This window comes from Carassius gibelio, chromosome B8 (assembly GCF_023724105.1).
Source record: "Carassius gibelio isolate Cgi1373 ecotype wild population from Czech Republic chromosome B8, carGib1.2-hapl.c, whole genome shotgun sequence".
NCBI lineage: Eukaryota > Metazoa > Chordata > Actinopteri > Cypriniformes > Cyprinidae > Carassius > Carassius gibelio.
The window spans coordinates 8,578,703-8,598,014 of NC_068403.1; the positions used below are offsets into that span (position 1 = coordinate 8,578,703).

General features: G+C 37.1%; 1 protein-coding gene across 2 annotated transcripts in view; it reads left to right on the forward strand.

The window, feature by feature from the left end:
- abl2 (c-abl oncogene 2, non-receptor tyrosine kinase) overlaps positions 1-19,312 on the forward strand; it is a 37,029-nt gene that overhangs the window by 1,398 nt on the left and 16,319 nt on the right. The window lies entirely within an intron of this gene.

Consider the following 19,312-nt stretch of genomic DNA (forward strand, 5'->3'; position numbering starts at 1 on the left):
AACTTTGAAATTAGTGTATTGGGAAACTCTTGGTTGGTTAAAAGCATTGTCAGAATGACAAATTAGTATGATTTCACTTAAAAGTATTCAAAATATACTTCAGAGTTGTATCAGCAGGATTGACAATGTTTACATCTTCTCTTTAAGGTCTTCTTGTTAAAGCTATAGCAATATACCTGTGGACATGTATTTTTAAATAAACATATATATATATATATATATATATATATATATATATATATATATATATATATATATATATATATATATATATATAAAATATTTATTTATTTATTTATTTAATATATTAATATGATTTGAATATGAGCAAATTCCTCTTGACCACCTTAACCCCTAGTGTAAACGTATATAGTTAAAAATGTTGCGTAACTGCATTTATGCCACCTCTAAGCAGCTTTAAACCGTATGTGTAAAGAAAGACTCATAACTGCCACTTCAGAAGTGTTTCTGTGCCACCTTTGCAGTGTAAATTTGCCATTTGATGTAGATGATTGTGCTTGTTTAAAGGCGGTAGCTAACTGAATTGAGAAGGGGAAGTTCAGACAATACCTTCCTAACTGTAGAAATGCTATCTGATGGCTGTTATTTGATATGGACTGGCATTTATTGTCTCTTCTGAAGCACTTGCTGGTGGGAAAAGCTGCTGGGGAAGCCAGCGTTTTCTCAGATTTCGCTTGTGAGTGAGTTCACTGACTCATTTGTTTCAGGCAGTAACACAAAACACATATTTGATGGTAATACTGTTTGTCTGGCTATAATGTGTCACGCAGATTTATCTTTTCATAAATCTCATATTCCAGGTGTTGTTGGGATTATTGTGACTGTGGCTGGGATTACATTAGCTGTCTTGGATGGTTTAGATGAACAGTGTTGTCTGTTGTCCATTCCCCAGGAGTTGTGTTAAGTCTCTATAAAGCATTGTGCCCAGTGTTGGTCTCTTCTCCACGGGGGGGGGTTGATCAACGCCAAAGAGGAGCTTGTCACATCTTGACAGCGAAACCCTTCGGCTGGAAACACTGACTTGTGAGGGCTGCAGATGAGTTATTTTTACTCTCATTGCTTATAGCCAGACGTATAGCTGTGGCTGAACGTCATCTGAATAATCAGGATAATAATTGTAGGGTTACAGGCCTGACTAACTGCCATGATCATCTTCATCAGACACATCTTCTATATCTGACGCTGAAGTCTGTTAGAGAGAGACTAGGACATCTTTTAATGTCTGTCTAGTGGAAAGATCTGATCTTGAGTCATTTTCCTCAGACAAGCAAACCAGATTGTTTGGGATAAACACGGATTTTTCTCCCTGTGGCACAGTTAGTTGGAGTGACCGGCTTAAAGATTCAGAGATTTTTAGAAGATTTAAAGGATGATGCCAAAATATCCTGCTGTTGGTCACATTTAGTTGTTAATCTGTGAAATGGCTTTAATAGGGTGTCAGAGCTACGTCTGTGAGGTTAAAGAGATAATTCACCTTAACAAAAGTTTTGTTGTTTACTCATATAATAAAGTCTGTTAAGGATTTGATAACATTACTTAAAGGGGGGGTGAAATGCTCGTTTTCACTCAATATCCTGATAATCTTGAGTACCTATGGAGTAGTACTGCATCCTTCATAACTCCAAAAAGTATTTAGTTTTATTATATTCATAAGAGAAAGATAGTCTGTACCGATTTTTCCCGGAAAAACATGAGCGCCTGGAGGCGTGACGTGTGGGCGGAGCTAAAGAATCACGAGCGCCAGTAGGCTTTGAGAGCGTTTGGAAGCTGTGACAGCTGTGAAGGCTGAAACTGAACAAGAGCAGCAGCAGCAGCAAGGACTCGCTCCGAGCGGGGCTCGAACCCGGGTCTCGAACCCGGGTCTCCGATGGGAGGCGGACACACTAACAAGGAGGCAGAGATATTTTAAGCAGTTTTACTCACCGCCTGCGGTTCCAACACACAATCATGACCCTTTTTCGTTGGGATTGCAACATCCTTAAGAAATAAAGGATACGCAAATCCGTCGTCAAACTGGGCTTTGTTTGTAAACAAACACAAACACTTGCACAACTCCGTTGATGCTCTGTAAAAATAAACTCCATCCACTGGTCCCTTAATGCTGTTTTTTCTTTGGTAATCTCTGCAGGGTTGTCTTGCCCTGGCAACCAAAAACACACTCCTTTTGTGACATTTCCCGACGCTCTCGCTCTGATCAGTGATTGTCTGTGCACAGCCTCTCTCTGCTCTGCTCTACGGGAGCGCGCGCTCTTCCGGCAAACGTGCCCTCAGGACCCATATAAGGAAATTCCGCTCCATCTAACGTCACACAGAGCCATACTCGAAAAAAACTTTCCGAAACTTGTGACAAACCGGAAGGAGTATTTTTGGAACAGAAATACTCCTTCAAACGTACAACTTAATTTTTGAAACTTTGTCCATGTTTAGCATGGGAATCCAACTCTTTAACAGTGTAAAAAACTCAGTATGCATGAAATAGCATTTCACCCCCCCTTTAAGTACATAAGTTAACATGACCTAACAACAAACAATACTTACAATTTTAAGCTTCATTTTAACATTTACTAATAATTTTTTTTCTCTTTAATGCAAAAGTTGGACGTTGGACTGTAAGATAACAAGAACCAACCATTTAACAACTGTGGTTTTATTAACTGCCATTAACAAAGATTAATATGCTATGAAAACACACAGCTTATTTTCAGTTCTTGTTGGCTAATTCATGTTTTAAAACATTATTGCAAAGTGTTAGCCTACAATTTTTTCTAGGAACACAATTTCTAGGTCTATGTCATATACAGTAAGATGTGATCTTTTCTGATAATTGGCATAAAAAAATAAAAAAATAAATAAAAAGATCAGTATCAGCTGATATGTTTTTCTGTTTGGCCAACAAGTGTCAGAAATGGTACTTTATTTCTTGTAGCTCTTTATTTGTGAAAAATACTATGATACAATTACAGAATCAAGAGTTTACACTTTTTAAACAGTTTTTTTTTTAAGTTTCTTTTTTTTATAGTGATTTATTTTCAAATGGTTTATTTCTAATATAGTAAATATCATGTAAAATACTAAATATTTAACTATCTTAAAAGAAAATGTGTGATGTGTGAAAAAAAAATCCTCAAAAAAAATACCCTGCATATGACATTTTTTTTTTGGAATTCGTGGAAGTAAATATGACAAATTTTAGTTTCAGTTGAAATGTTGAAATTGCTGAGGGTTGCAGAATCACTGTAGTCCTCCCATTAACATTGTGTTATTACAACATCAACAGGAAGCTTCCTCACTCTTTGATTCTGAAATCTGCAGTGCGCTCATCACTTAGAGTCTGATGACTATGCAGAGGCATTGGGGGAGGTGTACTGCTCGATTTCTCAAATCGTTTCGGTCCAATAGGGCATCCAGAACATCGACAGATGACTCATTTCGAGCTCTGAGCGAAATTCCGTCAGATCCAGGAGAATAGAATATGCATCTCTTTTCTAACTAGTGGAATTCCATCGGAAGCGACTGTGACGAATTGTTCTTAAGTTACCTGTGTGGTCAGACGGAGGGCTAAATGAATAAATGAGTGGTCCTCCTGTCTGCGTCTCCCATCCCCTGTGGACAGCCAGTGAGTCAGCCTGCTGCCGTTCCGAGGTCACAGGGCCAATTCCACGTTCTTTTTATTTATTTATCAACTCTGTCCTGTACCAGCAGGCTTTTATTATTTCAGTAGGGTGGTGCAAAGTGCTGCTCTGAACCTAATGTAGTCCAAAGTACCCAAAACCATTGATTTTTCGAACCGTGTGGACCTTCAGCTGGCACATTTTTAAAAGGCAAAATGTATAGACAATTTGTCTAAAGCTTTTCCATCATTGTATATCTATGCATTTCCAAGCCACAGCAACACAGACTCATTTCAAACAATGTTGATATTTTGCAGTGGCTTCAAATGAGACTCATTCAATGAGAATTCAGTCCAGACTGACTGATAACGAAATATGAGAGAACAGTGTGGATGGATTTTGAGTGAGGTTGTGGCTTTTGGGCTGTATGGACATCATCATTTTGTTTCTGGTATGCAGGCATAGTGCTGCTGTAATTGAGTTGTAATTGTGTTACATGAATCTCTTTTTTTATCTTTTATCTTTGAATGCACAGCACTATGACACGTGTGAAATTCCCAGGATGTAAGATGATAGGAATTATGGACTAAATTAGATTAAACAATCAATTTTTTTGATATGTGAGAGAGACTGAAGCAAAACAGCTGAGGAGAAGTTTTATAAAGTAGTCTCAGACTTCTTTCTGACTCATTGTGAAGACTCTCTTGGCCCACGGTTCGATTTGGTTGTTGTTGCACCACTAGAGGTCATTAGAACACTTTATTTGGTACTAGGCTCAAAATAGAGCATCAATGTTCATTTCATAGTTTTTTTTAAACATGTCTAGTTAAAATTGCAGTCGTCAGTTGTGATTTGGATACTCATCTGGGTGTAAAAGTGGGTGCCTGTGCTCTCCTAGCCAACCTCTAATCCTTCTTCATTTTAACAGCCTTATCCGGTTCCATCCTCTCCTTGCGTCCTTATTAAGGTCTGGATTAGATGACACACTGGAGTAATTCTTGTATGTTGAGGCAGTGATTGGGATAAGGCAGTCTTAAATTCAGAGTCAGTGCTGATCAGTGGTTTTCAGTGTTTTTCTCTCTTGGCAAGTCGTAGTTGGTTAGCCACTCTTTTTGGGGTTAATTTAATGTGTGATGATGCTAGTGAATCACTGAAGCAGTGCTTTGAACTGATTCATGGAAATTAAATCAATTAAATGCATTTTTTTCTGCACTTCACTGTGGAGTAAATTACATTTTGTATTTTTTTTTTTAAATCCAGGCACTGAAAACTTTTCCACAGCGAGAGAAAATTATTATTATTTTTTTTTAAGATATTTTAAAATATTTATTTACTTAATTTTTCTCCCAAAAGATGATTGTGTCTTCATGTTTGCCTTTAGATGGTCTTTGTCTTCTCCTTTAGTACAAATAAAAAATATATATTAAAAAAATTCTGACCCAATAAAAACCCTGTTTGGCCTTTCATTCTTGGTCACATACACATCAAAGTAGTTCTAACGAATCCCAGTTGACTCCCATCAGTAAAGCCTGTCTGAGCGCTACGATATGTCTTGGAACGCAGAGTGAGTAATCCCACAATTCAGTAGTGAAATCCAAAGGGACAGAGAGGAGATTAGGGTTAAATCCAGGAGACCGGCATTAGAGCGAGACGTGTCCTAGCATCTGCTTAGTTCAAGTGTCATCGCCATTCCCTTTCCCAGCCGTTTTTTTTTGTGCGTCATGTTCACTCTACGGGAAGTTTCGGAAACAGAGTGTTCCGTTTTCGCTAATAACATAGATTCACCGTGTTATATAATGATTTTATCACACCCTTGAGCTGTAGTACAGCCCATTTGGTATTGATAATGGACGTTTGAATCAAACATGTTATGATCTGTGGAGTACGGCATAATTAAATCCACTGGCAGGTTTGTTAACACCCAACAACCATGGTGGTATTTAAATGGACAACGCCTCCGTGGTGGTATTGAAGTCCTAATGCGTGTTCAGACAGGATCTTCACAGCTTGTCAAAACTTTCTGATTGCAAGACCACTTGGGTGATTCAATCCATCCATTTCATTTACTCTCCATAAACTGTAATGGGTTTAGCCCACCAAGCTCATTAAACACTGAAGGCTTAAACTGTCTTATCTATGAGACAGAGTTAATGCGGTCACCCTTACCTGGTGACATGGTTGGCTTAACCACCAAGGTTTAATTTCCTTTGAGAATGTGTATTTTAAAGCTTTCATCTTTAAAAATGTACTTCTCACATCCTATATGAAATGCAGGCCTCTAGGTGTTGCTTGGTTAAACAGGCTCTTTTTAGACCTGCACAAAGAGGTGTTATGTTTGTGTACACAGATTTTTTTATAGAACACTAATTATAATTCATATTTATTATATGACTGGTTAGACATAACACTATCAAAAATGTGGGTCTGGTATTTTTTTTTTTTTTATAAACTCTTATGCTCACCAAGGATGCATTTATTTGAATAAATATTATTATTATTTTTATTATTATTTGTGAAATATTGTTACAAATTAAAATAAGTATTTCCTATTTTAATACATTTGTGCTGCTTAATTTTTTGTACAAACTGCGATACTGTTTTCCCCCCAGGATTCTATGATAAATAAAGAATTCAAAAGAACAGCACTTATTTTAAATTGAAATGTACTGTCACTTTTAATCAGTTTAATGCATCCTTGCTAAATAAAAGCATGAATTTCTTAAAACACAAATTTATTTCTGTCCCCAAATGGAAAGGATCTGCATAAATGACAAGCAATGTAATCGCATTCCATCAGTGCCTATATGGAATGAGCAAACTGGCTGTTAAAAAACAGAGGATGAGGCTGCTGTGAAAATTTCATCAGATATGGAGGATATGAGCATTCTGACGCATTCTGTGCTACACACTCTGTTGTGGCAACCAGATCAACAAACTTTGCATTAGATTTGTGTAAGCTGAGGTGGATTTTATTTAGAGGGAGCAGTCGCAGGTCTGGATGCTATCGGCGCAAAAAATTACTCCAAGCAAAGACTGAGAGATCTAGGACAAGGATGGAAAGAGATTAAGGATTGTCTAATTAAGTGTGTAAATATGTAAATCTGTGTAAAATATTTTCATTGATGTCACATCTTGTGGTTACATTGTGGTGTTATCTAAAACCTCATGCACTTCTAACACTTTCGTGGTTGTCGCTGTTAATGTTGACTACAGAGAAAAGAGGATGCGAAAGTACGCAAATTCACATTGCACCAGTGAAAAGAACATAATTTCATACTGAATGTTTCATTCTGAAGAGGCTTGTAAGTTTAAAGTAAGTGTCTTGAGGTGGCGTTGTGTTGCATAAGCTTGTTATAAGTACCTTCATGCTGTAGGGTGTGTGTGATTTCTACGCTTGTACATGCTTGTAGGCAATTTGCATAAGATCCGTACCATCGTAAAAAAGAGCATTGTATGTTCCTTACGATTTTTGTTTCAAAAGAGTAAGAGTATGTTTAAAAGGGGCTTGTGTCAGGTCAATAAAGACAATGCTGACACCTGACCACAGGGTGAAAATATTGATCAGGTGTCAAAACAGTGTTCTTTCAGGAAACCTCCTTTAGGTCATTTTGTTTGCGCTGACTTGTCAAGCTTGGTGTTCTAGTCTTCTGATCCAGCATAAAAGAAAAGAGGTTGACTGGGAGAAGCATTAAGCAGTCCCACAGTGCTTTGCAGGTACTGTGTGAAGAGCCCCATTGGCACCTCCAGTGGACAGGTAAATTACAGTAGCCAGGGTTCTAACTGCTTTGTAAGACGTCAAATGTAGGCCTGAGTGAATGGAACTGGGCAATTTCCCATAATCCCAAGTGCTTTGTTATTCAGACCAGCCTGCCAGATTAATGGCCATAGAAATAGAGACAAATTGAAGGTTCACTGAGCAGAGGTTTTATCAGAGATGTGGTTGAGATTTTCTAAAAACTACAGTAACTGTTCAAAATTTTGGAGTTTTGGAAAGGAAAACTTCTATTCAACATGGATGCATTAAACTAATCAAGTGACCGTAATGTAAATGTAATATTGCAAAATATTGAAAATAAATACAGATCTTTTGAACTTTCTATTGATCAAAGAATTCTTAAAAAAATTATTATAGCATTATATATCAACTAGGATAATTCGATAACGATAATTATTGCGATATAATTATCCCAGATGAAATGATTTATAAAGAGTTCAATAAATGTTCGATACAATGTTTATGGGCCAAAAACGGAACGGAACAGCGCGACTCCTTTGAATCGCGCCACACGGATCGTTATCCACTTGGATCCAGGGTTTCCGCGGGGCCATAAAAAGTCATAAATGTAACAATAAGAATTTAAGGCCATAAAAAGTCATAAAAACGTCCGGATTTTCCATACAAGGTCATAAAAAACATTTAGCCACGTCTTAAATTGATATGCTAGTCCATTCATTTGTTCTTCCATCAAAATGCGCTCGCAGCGGCAATGGCATTCATTTTTCACCTGTTGTAGTTCTGTATGAGGAATCTGGGTGGAATCACACTGGTATCACAGCGCTCCAGAACTACAAGGTCCATGTGGCAGCATACAGACTTGTCAGAATTACTTTCAGAGAAACCCGCGCGAACTCAGAACATACTGTATCATACTGAGTCACTGCTTATCTTAAATGAAATAATCCTGGCTATCACAATGGGAAAATGTACCTTTAACGATCTATGGCTCGAAGACGGTGCGTTTAGTAGCTGGCTCAAGCCCGTCGTTTACATTCGTTATCAAGCATCCAAACACAAGACACGTAAAAGTTGAACTGAGTAGCTGGTTACTCGCGTGCTGTGTTCGGTGCGGAGAGAGAGAGAGCCGCGAATCATGGACAGTCCCTCCTGCACATGAACGAACATATACTAATCGCAGTTTTAAACAAACAAAAGGACGTGAAAGAGCCCAAATCAGTACTCGTGGTGTTTTGGTGTTCAGGGCTCACGCAGTGAAAGGCGTCTCAAAACGCTTGAACACAGAATTTGCTTCTTTTTGTTCTTGTGCCGACAAATACTTACAAAATATGTCACAATACCCGCCTTGGAAAGTATGCTCGAAAAAAAAGTTATTTCTTAAGTGAAAGTAAACAGTTGAGGAAAAAGATGCGTTCATCGTCTCTTAAAGTGGCCGCGCCTAATTTATCCACTAGCTGCTGTAATGTTAATCCAAGAAAATGAAAGAAAAATCATTCACTGCTCTTGACTGCATTACTTTGTAGTTTTAACAAGAATTTATGCACAGTCAAACCAAAAATTATCCAGAATCCAGATATAATTTTTGATATACATATTTTACTAGTAGGTACAGGACACTAATACATTTTTGTAAGTGAGTATAAGCCAACTGTGACGTATTATTCCCAAAGAATCTTCATACAGTGAACTACTAGTGAAATAGATAGGATATAAATGTTACTATCGATAGATAAATGTTTTATCTATCTATCTATATATAAAATTGGGAACAAAAATTATTCAGCACCTTATAAAGCGCCATGCATTGCTTATGTGTTTTTTTTTTTTCTGAATAGCTAATGCAACCTTTTCACACCACTATGGAGGAATTATTGAGTCAGATTATAAACTAAAAGTCTAAAACTAAAAGTCTTAAACCAAAACTAAAAATCTAAATTTGAAACTTAAAGTCCAAGTGGAAAATTTATTTGGTATTTAGGATTGGGCTTTTGGTATTTAGGATTGGGCATTTTGTATTTAGGATTGGGCATTTGGTAATTTAGCCATTTAGGATTTAGGATTGGGCATTTGGGGATTTAGGATTGGGAATTTGGTATTTAGCATTGGGCATTTAATCATTTAGCCATTTAGGATTGAGGATTGGGCATTTGGGGATTTAAGATTGGGCATTTGAAGATTGAGGATTGGGCATTTGAGGATTGAGGATTGGGCATTTGAGGATTGAGGATTGAGGATTGTATGCAAATTAGGAGGCGTGGCCCAAATACCGGAGGATGGGTTTGAAATGGCTGGTGTGCAGAGACACCTTATGAACAGCAGAGGGAGCTCCCAGTGCTAAGGAGCACACTGTAATGAAAGTAATGTAATTGTAATGTAATTCTGTTTCTGTAATGAAACCGAGCGAGTGAGCGGCTTGAGCGAGGACTGTGTGATAACTTCAACTTAATGACAGCTTTGTAACATTTGTGGCCTCAAACACAAAGTTACCAGTGAAAGGAGGACTAATTTCTTTTCTCTCACAATCTTTATAAAATATATATAGGCTATATAGCAAAAAAAAAAAACAGAAACAAGACCATCTAGTGGCAATGTGAAAGGAGTGTATCTACTAATGTCAGAGGGGTTAACTGCAGTTTAAAAAACAAAACAGCATGTCCCAACATAATAATACCCTCCTAAAGCATGTTAGCAATATCAGCTTATATAACTAGTAGCTAATGTTAGCATCTTACCTGCTGCACTGTCTGCTGCTTTCTCGTCATCAGACCGATAGCCCTCCTTTCACTGGTAACTTTGTGTTTGAGGCCACAAATGTTACAAAGCTGTCATTAAGTTGAAGTTATCACACAGTCCTCGCTCAAGCCGCTCACTCACTCGGTTTCATTACAGAAACAGAATTACATTACAATTACATTACTTTCATTACACTTAGCACTGGGAGCTCCCTCTGCTGTTCATAAGGTGCCTCTGCGCACCAGCCATTTCAAACCCAGCCTCCGGTATTTGGGCCACGCCTCCTAATTTGCATACTCTCCTCAATCCTCAAATGCCCAATCCTCAATCTTTAAATGCCCAATCCTAAATCCCCAAATGCCCAATCCTCAATCCTAAATGGCTAAATGATTAAATGCCCAATCCTAAATACCAAATTCCCAATCATAAATGCCCAATCCTAAATCCTAAATGGCCAAATGACCAAACGCCCAACCCTAAATAGAAAATGCCCTATCCTAAATACGAAATGCCCAATCCTAAATACCAAATTAATTTTCGATTTGGAATTTAAGTTTCAAATTTAGATTTTTAGTTTTGGTTTAAGACTTTTAGTTTTAGACTTTTAGTTTATAATCTGACCAAATAATCCCTCCATACACCACAGTCTGAACAAAATGAAGCATTGCTTGGTAATTGGTCAACAAAGTATTGATAGTTGTGTATATATTGTCATAATAACTAATCTGTAGTTTTGGTTTATTGTAATCCATTACATACATTTCTATCAAAGTTATGACATTATGAAGACGAATTTGTTCTGACATTTTTTGTTTAACTCTAAATTCTTGTCATATTTTATAACAATTTTAGAAGCAATAGCAAGTAAACTGTAATAGTGTGAGAAATGTTGTCTGAATAAATTTTGGTTTGATTGTATATTTAATTTTTACATTGAAGGCTATTCAGTGTTATTTTACATTTAATTATTCGGTTTCTGTACCTGGACACCTACAAACTTGAAAAAAACGTAAACATTGTGTAAATAGCAAAAATAAATAAAAATGAAGGAACATACAAATTAAACAATTTCAAACAGGGCCCACTGGTACAAACTTCAGCGGAGCCCTGCAAACCACAGCTACGCCCCTGCCTGTGGGTGTTGAATACTGTGACCAAACACCAATAACACTTGTTATTTTGGAAAGTAATTCCATAAAATAATTGTTAATTTACAATGTTACTTTACAATGTTACAATTGTTAAGTGTTCCTGTGTGCTTGATATTCAAGAAAAAGAAGGCGAAGGCTTCAGTTTCTTAATCTTAAGAAATAATAGAATAACTCTTTAAATAATAAAACTTGTTACTTTCAATGAAAGTCAATAATAAAAAAAGACTTTTGAAAGGAATTTAAATGACTGAAGTTATTTATCGTAATTTGTGTAGGTCATAAATTCAAATCCCAATAGTCATAAAAAGGTCTTAAAGTCTTAAATTTGACTGATTAAACTCTGCAGAAACCATGTGGATCAAAGTTCAAACTGACGCGATTAATCACTTTAATCCAGCTTGCAATCAGTGTTGTACATGGAAGCAGCTCCGGGTTGATGAAGGATGAGGTCGCATTTGCACATGCACCGCTTATTGACACATGCAGAAACGCAGCAGAGATCAAAACAAAAAACAACGGTCACTAATTAAAAGTACATAACAAGGATTTGTAAAGAAGAATGTCAGAGAATTTCGATATAAGCTAAGAGGAGACACATACGCAAAGCTGAATTCACACTTCATCAGGACGGAGCTGATTTCATGTACAACTGTTACTGCAAGCTACATTGAAGGGATTATTCCATTTTGAATATGGATATTTCTCTTACAAAAATGCACCGATTTGCTGCACAGGTTCTTTGTACACCCACCAGAACCAGTATATTATTGTGATAATTTTTTTGGCCATATCGCTCAACCTTAATACCAACCAACACTCCTCTGATTTCAACAACAATAATAATCAGAATGAATATTTCTTGAGCATCAAATCAGCATATTAGAATGGTTTCTGAAGGTTACTGTGACACTAAAGACTGGAGTAATGGCTGTTGAAAATTTAGCTGTGCCACCTAAAATAAATTAAATTTTACATATACAATATTGATGATTTTTATTGTATTTTGCATAATAGACTTATGTTTTTTAAAACATTTAAAAAAATCTTACCAACCCCAAAATTTTGAACAGTAGTGTTTTTGAAACAACAAACTCATGTCCTCACATGTAGGTGAATAAGATTTTGTTGAAGTAACAGAGGATGTATTGATGTAATACTACTGTCTGTCATACATTTAATTGGAAATTTCAGCAAACTCTACAACTCTTTATGAAAAATTGGCAGAACTATTGTAAATGTATACGCAAACATTGTTTGTGATCACTTTTTGTTTCACATTTGAAGGTAGTCAAATGCAAATAACTTGATGCTTTTAAATATTGTCAATAGTGTTTTATAAAATACATGAATGAATGAAAAGTTTAGTTTTTTGTAGTTATGAAATATTTGTATTTGTATATATTTGATATGTTTATTTAATATATTATAATATGAGCTATTAAAAGTCTGTGCAAACACTAAATGGAACCTCATCATTTTGCAATAGAATTTCATTCTTTCATTTCTTCCTCAAAGGAACTAAAAAAAAGATTTATTGGTTCTTAAGAATTGGAATTGGAATTGTTACATTCACTACTATTACTATCCCTGTTATTGACATTCAGTTAATTGCATGTGGTAATTTCACAAGATCTCTCTTTGTATTGTAGTTTGTCTTCATCAGATTGTCTGTTGGCCTGTAATACAGATCTAGTCTTTTCAAATGGAGAGCCATTAACTGAAAAAGAGGAAGAGACTGAGTGAGAGGGGAGACAACTGTGCAATTGTTGTTTCTGAGTATTTATGTTGGATCCTCATTATTGAGAATGAACAGGATCTGTCTTTCTGTTTATGTGGGCCCATTGTTTGAGGAATCATTGTTTGGTGGTTCCTCTGTGCACGTATAGTGTAATTATTCTGGGGGTATTTATGGCCAGATAGATTTGTTTTGTGCTGGATCTAAAAATAGGGCTCGTCCTGCACCACATGGCTTCTGCTGTGATGTGATGTGCTGAGCGCTTTCAGATAAACACGTGAGCATGTGCTGTCATTCCCTAGTGCAACACTTTAACAGCACTCTGGGGTGTAATGGATGTTCTTGCCTCACACCTCTGAAGTGTGGTATGTTCAGTATTGAAATACTTTCTACTAGAGGTCGACCGATGTATCGTTTTTTCCAGTTAATCGGCACCGATGGTTGATTGGTGGAACTACAGGTTAGGGGTGATCCAATCTTTATAAAGCCTTTTTTTATCATTTAGAATTATTTATGGTCATGATACAATCAACATTTTTAGACATATATTCAGGGCCTGAATTTAATTTTGGAAAATTAATTCCTTTCTTAGGTGACTCTTGTAAGAAGATTTTTTAAATTTAAATTATTATTATTTTTTTTCATTTCAGGGGTGGAGGGGACCATTTTATCAAAAATATATGTTTATCTTACCTAAATGTTTGATCATGCACTGTCATGTAATTGTTGCACAATAGCTTACACAGCGCAAGCATTATTTTGTGAGCTGTATGTGAGGTTCACATACTCTGTTTGCGGTAGTCCATGAGTGTTGTCTCTTTACGCTAGTTAGTCGGTGAAAATCACCGGCCCCCTCCCCTCTCCACACCGCTTTACTAAAGATATGCTCCTCCATCTGATACTCTAGATCACTATCAGCTCCAATACTGGCATTTTCTGCAGATCGGGTATTGATCAGACGAGGGCTGTGTATTGCCAAAAATCTGGCGATACGATACGGGGGTCGTGATATATTTTTAGGAAAGCTGTCATTACAGAATACAATTCAATTCAAGTTTATTTGTATTGCGCTTTTTTACAATACAAATCGTTGCAAAGCAACTTTATAGAAATTAAAAGGATCCTTTAGTAAAATTTTATAATACATGTATAATAAAGTGTGTGTGTGTGTGTGTGTGTGTGTGTATATATATATATATATATATATATATTAGGGGTGTAACGGTTCACAAAATTCACGGTTCGGTTCGATACGATACACTGATGTCACGGTTCGGTTCGGTTCGATACGTTTTAGATACAGCAAAATGTAAAAACATCTCAACTTTTCAGAATGCCGCAAGCGCACCGCGGGTCATGTGACAAGAACCAACCAATCAGCTTCATCCTTTCCCGTAACAACGTTGAGAGCTCAGCCAAGATGAAGGAACAGCTGATCATAGTTGTATATGGATTGCAATTTTGAAATAAATTCAGTAGCAGAGCTACTGCAAGCGATTTTTAGAGCTGCAAATCCATTTATCCTTCGCTGAAATTTCCGCGTCTCATGGAGAGAGCACGTCATTGTTGCTTAGCAAAGACAGACGCCTCAGGAGAAAGACGCGCTTAGCGTTTTCCATGCGTTTTTAGGAGCGATATGTGAACGGCCCCTAAGGCGCTCGCTCACTCAGCACGCGCTGAAGGCTCGTTGCAAAATGTCTAATGCATTTAACAGACCAGAAATATAAGATCCTAAAATAACCAACAGGTCTGGTGTTTGGGTTGGATTCCCTGTAAGCTATAGTGTCTAAATGCTGCAGGGATAGTTTGCTGCGTGCATGTTTCTCCTTTTTTTCGTCTTTTCCCAGATAGTACTGACGCATATATCCAAGATATTCCCGCTGTTTTTTTTTTTTTTTCTTTGTAATCCCGCTGGTGTACCCTGTCATGTTGCAGATGCGACATACCGTTGTTTATTTATCCACCACTCTCTTGCCATCACCATTATAGCTTAAAGGGAATCCAAAGTGCACCCAAACACCAGACCTGTTGGTTATTGGAGGATCTTCTCATTTCTAGTCTGTTAAACGCATTGGCTATTTTGCAACGAGCCTTCAGCGCGTACTGAGTGAGCGAGCGCCTGCTGAGTAGCCTAACATAAACATATAAGATGGTGTTTTTTTCTTCTTCGGGAGTGTCAGGGGCGTTGCCTGTTACGTTGTTTGGGTTATTGGGCTACCTTGTTGAACGCATATCATTATATTTCTTTCTCTCTCTTTTTTTTTTTTTTTCAAATATAATTAATTACTCCAACGAACCGTTCGGTATACATAATGCGTACCGCGTACCGAACCGAAAGCGTCGTACCGAACGGTTCAATACGAATACGCGTATCGTTACACCCCTAATAAATATATATATATATATATATATATATATATATATATATATATATATATATATATATATATATATATATATATATATATATATAAACCTGCTTTAAAGGTTCACACTCCGTTTAAATTTGTGACAAAAAATGGTAGCATTGCATCCCTAGTCTGCACAGCACTGCTTCAAGTCAAACTGCTTCAATTTGGGTTTGTGTCGGTGTTGTTGTTGTTGTGCATGCTAAGGAAGTATATCCATCATACGTCATCGTGTCGCTATTTTCACTGATATCGTGATATGATACTTTTTTTTATCATGTAAAAATTTATATAAGTATTATCGTGGATGGTTTGATATGGCACACCCCTAACAGTGGGCCCTAGCCGATTCATTAAAAAATGTCAAAAATCAGCCGGCCAATCAATCGGTCGACCTCTAATTTATAAATTTTAGTGACAATGCCTCAGTAGTGCAAGTGACAATTCCTGTGTCGACTGTGCAGCATGCAGCTCGCTTATAGTGCAGACTAAATGCGATTTGAAGACATTTGCATTTTGAAAGAGAGCGCTGTGCTCTACTTCCTTCTATCCCAGTTATTCTAGTAGTTCACCATGAAATGTAAAGTTTGTCCCTTCTTAGATTGATACAAATGTGAGTGTTTGCCCAACAACAGCGCTATTATGTCAACTAACTGCATGAGTTTGGAATGGGACTATCTGGCAGAAAGTGAGAGTTTGGTGATTACTGTTCAAAAACAGTCCGTTTTGCATTATTATTTTTGTTGACTCAGAAATGAGTACATTAGTTTGTTTCATGAAAATAACTGTCCGTCTATCCAAACTCAGGCAATGAACGCAGGCAGTTAGCACCCTAACGGGATACCTGGCACCATTTGTCTACCTGCCGACTTGCATGTGCTCGACTCTGCTTATCGCTCTGTCTTCTGGTATGAAAAGTTTTTCAGTCCAGAGAAAACTCCTGCAGTATAAGGGATAGTGGTTATCCTTGAGCAGAGCCATCTCCTGTATGCTGCTGTTGCACATGAGAATGTTGGTCATAATTTCCTGCATGACAGATGTACTTGTCTCATTCCAGTGTAATCTAAGGGGGCTGTCCTGTACCTTTGGAATTACAGAGCTGGTGACGGGCGGTTGAAATGTCTAGTTTATTGGATTTCAGGGAGGAGTTGAGACTGTTGACCCATCGCTATACCTTGCCCCCTCTTGTTTAGTCCTCCTTACTCAGACAAACTTTACAAAATATCCTGTGAATAGTGTGATTTTTGTGTGAAGCCTGGAATTGTTAAAAATTACAGTTATCTATTTTTCATATTTTACATTTTTTAAATTATGATTCCTAAAATCGCTTTTAGTATTTTAAATAACCAATTGAAATTTCTATTGTTTTATTTATAGGTAATTTATTTAGGAAAGATGCTATATAGTTTGAATATTGGGCCTATTTTATTGTTAAGCTGGACTTGGTGCTGAAACTAAATGTGCAGTTTAAAGTTATCTTGATCTTGAAGGAATAGCTGTTTAATGGCCTTTCAGATCAGGATGTTCTGTTCATAATAGAGATGCAATTGCAATTTTCTTGGCCAATTCCGATTACTGATTATGATTTTTGTAAGTGTGACCTGCCAATACCGATTTTTGTCGATTGCAATTTATTTCCCAAGAATTATTACTGACTGCATATACAAACAAAAATCTATACTTTTTTCAATGCAAAAAATATTTATATAATTAAAAAATATTAAACATTACAATTGCCCCCATCTGGACCAAGTTTCCCTGATTTTTTAACTGAAAAGGAGATGCTGTATATAACAAAACATATGTAATTTCCCACAGTTTCTTAAAGTTTTTTTTTTTTACTAATGCCGCGTTTCCACCGAAATTACCCGGAACATTTGTACCAGGAACTTTTTTTCCCAGGAACTTTTTCCCCCCAGACCTGTTGCTTTCTGTGTTTCCACCGCGGTGTAAAGTACCGGGAAGATTAGGCAAATAGACTGGTGACGTAGGTCTGCACGCGTTTCCCCGTTCAAAGTACGCTGATTTTGGACGTGCATCCTCGGTAGTGCGGCTTTGTAGTCAGTCACTTAATTTTAACTTCTTGTTTATCGAACTACTACTGTATAAAATCAGTGTCACATTGCAGTGTCACATTGCACTGTGTTGATATTCGCGGAAACATCTTTGTCGTTCAATGTTGCTTACCAAAATCATATATTATAGCATAAATTATTAACTGCCGCAGTATGGAAGTTTCTGTGTGAGCTTTTGTGATCATTAGCTTTGATTTCTGCATGAGTTTCTTTCACACACACTCACTCAGGCTGTGTGAGCCTCATCTGGCACGACATTATTATATTATCAGTCACTGTAAGTGTGATGTCAAAACAGACCGGCTCGAAATCGTTAGGTAGACTGGCTGGTCACCGGCCCGAGCCGATCATGCGGAAAATCCACTAATTCCGGTCCCTGGCTGGTTGATCGGTGCATCTCTAGTTCATAAGCCATGTTAGTTGAGAACATCCCCAGAGTACAGAGGTGCTGGTGCAGCTGCCATAAGCCTGGCCTAAGCCCAGCACAACAGCTGCGCTAGATTCCCATCAGGACAAGGCCGTGCAGGTCAGTCCGTTCAGTATGGCCATTCACACCGCACACACAGTTCTTCCTCAGCTGTCTCACAGCGAAGCTCCTGCACACAAAGACACATACAGAAAGCACACACAGGGCAAACACATGCGGCCACGCGACGTGCCCAGCGCTGCTCAACTGCTACATCAGTCAAAAGTATTGCGTAAGTGAGTTAGGAATGTTTGTGAATGAACTGGAACAAAACTTTACATTGTGATCTATAGATCTATCTGTTTGTCCTTCTATTTGTCTGTCATTCTGTTTTTTACGCTGTCAAAGCGTGAAACATCTCCCATTCTCAGTCGTTCTGCGACTAAATAAATTAACTTCTTGTCAAGAGAAAAAGTGAAGCATGAGGATGGCAATTTGAGAGTGCTGTACCTGTGTCATTTTGTTTTGTGTAGTTTTATTTTCATCTATTTGGTCACATTCACTACAATTCACTACAGTTGCACTACAGACAGTTTATTGGTTATCAGTGATGTGTGCATGTTAAATGTTAAATGTGCTGGTCTAAATAACTGCTAAAATTATTTTCATAGAATATCGTGTTTTATCAAGCTTGTGTAGATGGGTCATTTTTGACCCATGTGTGTAAACTTGATGTTGTAATTAAATAAAATAAGCAAGGGAAAAAAATAAAATTACAATTTGTGGTCATTGTAAAAAGATATTTTGAATATTCATGGATAATGGAATTTATAGATCAGGGAATACTTTTTTTTATTTTATTTTATTTATTTATTTTTTTTACAGTGTCCGCGGGTTGAAGCGTCCCCAATAACGTGATATTTGGCTCCTGGAATTGAAATTTTACAAGATGAACCCAGCTGAAAAACATGTATTTTACCCCCTGGAATGTGATTTTTACTGGTCAACCCCCCTCAAAATGTGATTGGGCTAGTTTTGAATAGCAGTTGGGTGGGTTTGTTGTGAAAACCTGGCAACCCTGATGCCAGTGATTATACTCAGGCGAGTACCCACTAGTGAGAGAGATGATCAGTTCCACTTCGCTTGATCAGAGGTGTCTACACCGATCTAGCACACCACATTAAATAGTGCTTAAATAGTATTTATTACTTCCTAATAAAATGGGCAGAATTTGAAAGACTTTGTTTCATATCAAAAGTAACAACAAAAGACTGTCTATCTGTCAGTCAATATCTGTCATTTAATAAGTTTGTCAGTCTGTCAATATATATCTTGTATGTCTGTTATTACATCTGTCTGTGTCTCTCATTAGGTCTCTCATCTTTCTGTCTAGCCTACGTAGTCTAGAATTGAGACTTGAATCTATTTTTCTTTTA